Raw genomic sequence first — 8,019 nt, 5'->3', positions numbered from 1 at the left:
CCTGAAATATTCTGGGCAATGTTATGTGTGATCCTGAATAAGATTCGTATGCAACTAGATTACTGCGAACGCAAAGCGCGAGCAGAAATTTTTACTGTTTTTAGCATTATCGAAAAGGGATCTGTTCATGGGTGTCGATCGGTATTCTTGGTTGGGGGGATGATTGACACAAATGTTCTCGTGGATGGGGATCTTTCAACATTACCCCAACTAAAATCACAAGTTATAGGACATTTGGGAGTGGTTGATATGCATGGTGTTCTTGGAAATTCCTTCATTGTTGTAGTGTACTGTACTCATATAATTTTTTTTAAAAATTCAATTTGTGTTACAAGTAAGCCTATTCTAAACTCATACGAAAGAAAAAATGACAAAATTGTCTTGACCATGTACATAATGATCTGTTTATTGAGCATGATGTATACACAGGCTCATCGATCCATTTTTCAGATGGGGGGGGGGCAAAATCATGAATCAATGTTCAAAAGTCGCTCGATCACACAAAAAAAACGAACAAAGTCACCCACACACACATAGGCTTATATATGTATATATATATATATATATATATATATATATATATATATATATATATATATATATATATATATATATATATATATATGACTCATGAGAAAGAGACACATATCTCACCCTCACCAACGATGCGAGCGCAAAGCGCGAGCTGAAATTTATTTAGTATGACATGAAAACACGAAAAATGTAGCTGTTTAGGTTTGTTTGTAGTAACTAATGAGGAGGATAGATACATGTATCTCACAAGAGAGCGAGCTGAAATTGCTTTATATTCTGACCTGAAGCTTGATATTCTAAGCATTTTGGGTACCAATGATTAAGATGGGTATCTATTATTATTATTATTATTATTATAAAGTCTTATTTATCCAGGGTAGCCTCATCAGTGACGTACACTGTTCTCCTAGAGGGCCCTGCTACATTTAAACACATATAAAAAAATAAAAAAACAAAGGACAACAAATAAGAACGATACAAACAGAATAAAGTTTAGCGAATTGTGTCTTAAAACCTGGAATAAAATCTTCGATTTGAATTCTCCAATATAAGATGAAATAAATGATTGCAAGGTTGCCGCCCTTCTTACTGTAGATGGAATATTATTCCACAGAATTGAACCGTGTACTGAAATCTTTTTCTTTCCCTTCTCTGTTTTACACTTTTGTATTATGATCCCATTACTATCAGCATTTCTGGTACGGTATGAGTGGGTGTTTGATAATTGGATAAATAAATCTGAAAGAACAACAACAGATGCGAGCGCAAAGCGCGAGCTGAACATTTTGATATTTCAAACTGGAAAAAAAACCAGTTTAATGGACGCTTTTAATAAAGAACAAGATATAATATATCAAACAAAAGATTATTGCAAATCGAAGCGGGAGTTCTTTTGAGGTTCAGAACTGAAAACGAGACATTCTATTCACCTATTTAATCATGAAAAGTATGGGTTTTTGGTACAGAAATGATGCGAGCGCGAAGCGCGAGCTGAAAATTTTTATTTTCCAATCTGAAAAGAAGACATTTTCAGCACGAGTTTAAATCAAAATCGAGTTGGTGTCTCAATCTCGCTTGCTGATTTCAGTGTAGCATTACAATCTTATTTTATTTTTTTAGCTGCACATGTGGAACTATGGGGGGGGGGGCAAAACGATATGTTTGCCCCCTTTTTTCATCGGTGGGACGATCACCCCCTGCCCACCCCCCTTGGATCGACGCCTCTGTGTATACAACTTTTCTCTTAAATCTATAACCCGACTGGCAATATCTTTTTTCTTCTTAATGCATGATGATAAAAATGCAGATTCGGACCAATTAAGACTAGCACAAATTACAAACTGTGTGGCTTCATCGGGCTTACCGTCATTCCTTAGAATCTTGTCACCCTTTTACTTCCGTTTACCTTTCCACCCTTTCGAATTTATTGATTTATTAAAATCAATTTATTCACCACTGGTGGGATGGAACGCTCTATTAACAAAAGTTGTTTTTCGTTGGGGTCCCTTTATGTTATGTGTTAAAAAATATCATATGCATTTCATTCTTTTTTATCTTGAACCTCCACCCATCTGTTTAATAGTCCAGAAAAAAATTGTTTTTATTTAATAACAATATACACAAATTGCGAGGGAAACAAACTGATAGATGGCATACTATAATCATCATGATCAAACTTTTCATTTTTTCATCATCATTATTATAATTTTTCTACCCTAAATTATTGGAGGGATGATAATACAGTCCATCCCCCTCTTGAAATACTGGGGGGATATATCCCCCCATCCCCCCCCCGTGATCGACACCCATGGATCTGTAACAGTTTACCCATGAAGACGGGCATATATATTTCAATAATGCGAGCGCGAAGTGTGAGCAAATTTTTTTGACATTCCGCCCAGAAAAATGTCTTTCTATATAAGCACTTTTGTATTAATAAATGGGATAGGCATGTAACTAAAGAAATTATTGATGCGATCGTGAACGGTGAGCAGACATACTCTGATGTGAAGCTGCATGGATACACTTTTAAATAAAGAGCATACAGGCTATCGCGCATGTTTTAGATTTAGACCTAGAATCTGGGCATTCAGAATACATTTGTTTAATGGAACATTGTGGAATACACGTAGACAATAGGAACTTGGCAAATCAAACAATATATAATTATGACCACACAGCGTGAGCTTATGTAGATCATAAAACGGACATTTCACAGAGCACTTAAATTTGTAAATGAAAAAAATAATGAAAGCTCGATTTTCGAGCTAAAATATGTTTTGTATATTGATTTCAAAACTTGCTCCATATCAGCCTATTGAGCAAGATATGACTCTCATCGAACGGGCAATTCTGGCGCGAAGCGCAAGCAAAAACATGAAAGATTTTTTTTCAAGTTTTCCCCTCACATTATTTCGTTCACTCGTCTTCCTCCTCTTATTTTCCTCTTCTTTTTTTTCTTCTTTTTTCTTCTTCTTTCTCCTTTTTTTTTGCTCTGACAATTTTTTCGGGGGTGCACCTGCGGGGGCACACCAAATCTCAGGGGGGCACGTGCCCCCAGCCCCCCCCGTAGCTACGCCACTGGGCTTCAGCCCCCCTCTTTTTTTTCCAAAACCATGTACAAAAACGTAACAAAGACCATTATTATGATTGTGACTTTTTGCATGGTCACGGGAACACTCCTTTCAATAATGATGTCAATTAATGATTATAGACTTGTTTGTTTGTTTGCTTGAAATTTATTTCTGCGTTCCACATGTTCAACATAATACAACATAATCAATTATTACATAGATTTTACATATATATACATTTTAGACACACGTATCATTTACGATCTCTTTCTGAATATAAAAAAGTATATGAAAATATTATTTAACTAAATTTCAGAACGCAAGAGACCGTCGCCATGAGCGACCTGCTTGATGTTGACGCCGGCCTCAAGGTAAACTTCCACTTCCTCCTCACGGCGCCCAACGGAACTTTCTGCTCTAGAAATTATTTCATATTTCTGTTGTTTTATAAGAATAAAGCTAAGAAGTGACTGATCGGGGAAATAGGTGAAGATAGTTTCGGGCTCCTATTGGCGAAAGTCGGATCCGCCCTTGTGACACATGACAAAGAAAAAAAATGTTGCCCCCCTGAAAAAGCAAGGACCCCCAGTGCCCCCCCCCAAAGAAAAAATCTTGGCTACGCCCCTGTGTATTTGCAATGCATTATAAATTTGTAAATTTTTCAAAATTATCGGGGGGGGGACACTAAATCAATAGGCGCGTATACTGTCCCGACTGTTATGGGCGATTTAATATACCGGCCCCGTGGCGGTCCCCCGGATCGGACATTGATGTGTGTATGAGGGTGTGTAGGGGGCAGATGAAGGTTTGTGCATTTTTAGATGTGTATCAATATATAAGATTTGATTATTTGGGAACGAAAATAAAACTTCGTCATCACATGCAACTTTCCCCCATTTAACGCCAGTTAGGGCTCGAAACTTTAGGCCGCATTAGGTTGTAAAACACAAGGACGAACCGTCAAGTGAACTTCCGGCCGCGCATTAAATTAATTCGGCTATAAATTGATGAAAATCGAACATATCTCTTATTTGTCAAAATATTCGTAGAAATATTATTAGACAAATCAATTGTGTAAACTTTATAAGGCACGAAAATAGTAAAAAAAAATCGTATTCAGCTTTATCAAATAGTTCCGCCACTTCGCTCGATCACATGTGATCAATAGGAAGATCTTTTCGCCTGTGGTGGCTCTCGTGTTCTCACTCACATCGAAAGCTGCGGCATATACAGTCAAAATGGTACACAATCGTCTCATTTTACCACGGAAAAGTGATTTTTAATGGAGATTATGAAATACTGCATGTTTTATAATAATAACTCAGGATTTAACATTTCATTAGTGAGAAATTTAGGCTCAGATTTATTGGTCATGTTGGAACGTTCTATTCTGCCACGCACGTCATGCACGTACCGTACGGTAGACGGTGGGTAGATCTGAGTGACGTTACCCACGTTATCATTGCCATTGCATTGGCCCATTTCCATGCATGTGGTCCGGGGCCGGGTGTCCAGACACTTTATATTTTTGAAGCCGTCTTTTTTGTCTTTGGATTACACTAAATACATAGGAATTCAATGGTTGTAATCATTTTCTATTTTGTTCTCTATATTTCCTAACATTTTGTTCTAAAAATAAAATATAGAGGCGCATGGCCAATAATATGCAGAGCTACCGTCCAACTAATAAAAGTTAAAGATCAGTGACAGTAGGCCTAGGGCTAGGCTATGCTATGCGTGAAACTCGAGCATTTTGGACTCTTGTTCATCCCTTCAAATCTCTGTCTCATGCAACTATCACAGCCTATCCCCAGATCCCCACATACATTGTACACAATGTCAGTGATCTCACTCCCAGATTCACAGAAAATCCCACGCATAGATCTAGCTGGTCTTTGCCTTGGTTTGAACTTGGCATCTCTGAATATGGGGGACTCCAGTCCAATTAGGGAGACAGTCTCGTGGGGGGGGGGGGCACTTGGTATGTAGGCCCTAAATGCATAGTGGGTATGTGCTGCGGAGGGGACCCCATTATTACATTCAAATTTCGTTTGAAGGCATAGCATTTTTGTCTAATTGAAAAAAAGAACAAAGAAAGCCGCTCCAAGCCAGGCCTTGCAGGCATAGCATTTTCTTCTTATCGAGAAAAAGAATTCCGCTCCAAAGCTTCGCATATTTTTCGTTATGCTGTTCCGATCACATTAATCTGCTACAATAAGCAGCAATTTTGGTGAAAAGGGGTCGCAGAGCTCACCCGGCGGAGGCCGCGCTAGCTGCATCATGCACGCATGACCGTTCCATACGCACTCACACGCTGGCGATCTGTTCCAAGGACCCCCGTTTTCACAAACACTTGGAGTTCCGAAGCCCGTTCCGAGGATCCTCCTTTTTACAATAAGCCTGCTCCAAGGCCCTCGTTTTTTGTCTCGCCCGCGGCACACCCCACCATTTTTTGGGTCGAGTGCGCCTCTCCTGAAAAAGTGATCAAACTTCGCTTGTAAATTTTCCAAATTAGGCCTACTTTCTAATCTAAGAGTCTTAAGAGTCCTACACACAACTATCCAGGAGGCCCTAGAGAGTAAAATGATTTACTAACGACTTAACGTATGCTTAATCTCCACAGAGCCAGGGATCCATCCCATGGCATGATTCACCTGCGTGTATGGTACCTCCAAAAAACCTTACTTTCGCCCCAAGATTTCTACTTCTAAAAAGAATCTAGGCCTAAATGGGATACTTCATTTCTGACAGTTCTATGGTATTGATTTAATTTTTAAACAAGAATTCATTTTAGAAAATGATAAATAATCATCTTGTTCCTCATTTTTCTTCGCCAACGTAGGCAAGGAGTGATAAACAAGATGGCTGTGTAAACATCAAGCAATTTTCCCCCGTCTTTTCATAATTTTTTCTCATTTTTAAAAAATAATTCTTGTTTATAAATGAAGTCAATAGTGTAGAAATGAAGTTTTATCCCATTTACATGATTTAGGGCAAGGCCAGATCTAGATCTAGGCTTACCGTCATTCCTTAGAATCTTGTCACCCTTTTACTTCCGTTTACCTTTCCACCCTTTCGAATTTATTGATTTATTAAAATCAATTTATTCACCACTGGTGGGATGGAACGCTCTATTAACAAAAGTTGTTTTTCGTTGGGGTCCCTTTATGTTATGTGTTAAAAAATATCATATGCATTTCATTCTTTTTTATCTTGAACCTCCACCCATCTGTTTAATAGTCCAGAAAAAATTGTTTTTATTTAATAACAATATACAAAAATTGCGAGGGAAACAAACTGATAGATGGCATACTATAATCATCATGATCAAACTTTTCATTTTTTCATCATCATTATTATAATTTTTCTACCCTAAATTATTGGAGGGATGATAATACAGTCCATCCCCCTCTTGAAATACTGGGGATATATCCCCCCATCCCCCCCCCCCGTGATCGACACCCATGGATCTGTAACAGTTTACCCATGAAGACGGGCATATATATTTCAATAATGCGAGCGCGAAGTGCGAGCAAATTTTTTTGACATTCCGCCCAGAAAAATGTCTTTCTATATAAGCACTTTTGTATTAATAAATGGGATAGGCATGTAACTAAAGAAATTATTGATGCGATCGTGAACGGTGAGCAGACATACTCTGATGTGAAGCTGCATGGATACACTTTTAAATAAAGAGCATACAGGCTATCGCGCATGTTTTAGATTTAGACCTAGAATCTGGGCATTCAGAATACATTTGTTTAATGGAACATTGTGGAATACACGTAGACAATAGGAACTTGGCAAATCAAACAATATATAATTATGACCACACAGCGTGAGCTTATGTAGATCATAAAACGGACATTTCACAGAGCACTTAAATTTGTAAATGAAAAAAATAATGAAAGCTCGATTTTCGAGCTAAAATATGTTTTGTATATTGATTTCAAAACTTGCTCCATATCAGCCTATTGAGCAAGATATGACTCTCATCGAACGGGCAATTCTGGCGCGAAGCGCAAGCAAAAACATGAAAGATTTTTTTTCAAGTTTTCCCCTCACATTATTTCGTTCACTCGTCTTCCTCCTCTTATTTTCCTCTTCTGTTTTTTCTTCTTTTTTCTTCTTCTTTCTCCTTTTTTTTTGCTCTGACAATTTTTCGGGGGTGCACCTGCGGGGGGCACACCAAATCTCAGGGGGGCACGTGCCCCCAGCCCCCCCCCCGTAGCTACGCCACTGGGCTTCAGCCCCCCCCTTTTTTTTCCAAAACCATGTACAAAAACGTAACAAAGACCATTATTATGATTGTGACTTTTTGCATGGTCACGGGAACACTCCTTTCAATAATGATGTCAATTAATGATTATAGACTTGTTTGTTTGTTTGCTTGAAATTTATTTCTGCGTTCCACATGTTCAACATAATACAACATAATCAATTATTACATAGATTTTACATATATAACATTTTAGACACACGTATCATTTACGATCTCTTTCTGATTATAAAAAAGTATATGAAAAATATTATTTAACTAAATTTCAGAACGCAAGAGACCGTCGCCATGAGCGACCTGCTTGATGTTGACGCCGGCCTCAAGGTAAACTTCCACTTCCTCCTCACGGCGCCCAACGGAACTTTCTGCTCTAGAAATTATTTCATATTTCTGTTGTTTTATAAGAATAAAGCTAAGAAGTGACTGATCGGGGAAATAGGTGAAGATAGTTTCGGGCTCCTATTGGCGAAAGTCGGATCCGCCCTTGTGACACATGACAAAGAAAAAAATGTTGCCCCCCTGAAAAAGCAAGGACCCCCAGTGCCCCCCCCAAAGAAAAAATCTTGGCTACGCCCCTGTGTATTTGCAATGCATTATAAATTTGTAAATTTTTCAAAATTATCGGGGGGGGGA

This window comes from Lytechinus variegatus, chromosome 3 (genome assembly GCF_018143015.1).
Source record: "Lytechinus variegatus isolate NC3 chromosome 3, Lvar_3.0, whole genome shotgun sequence".
Taxonomy (NCBI): Eukaryota; Metazoa; Echinodermata; class Echinoidea; order Temnopleuroida; family Toxopneustidae; genus Lytechinus; species Lytechinus variegatus.
This window is presented reverse-complemented; position numbering follows the sequence as displayed.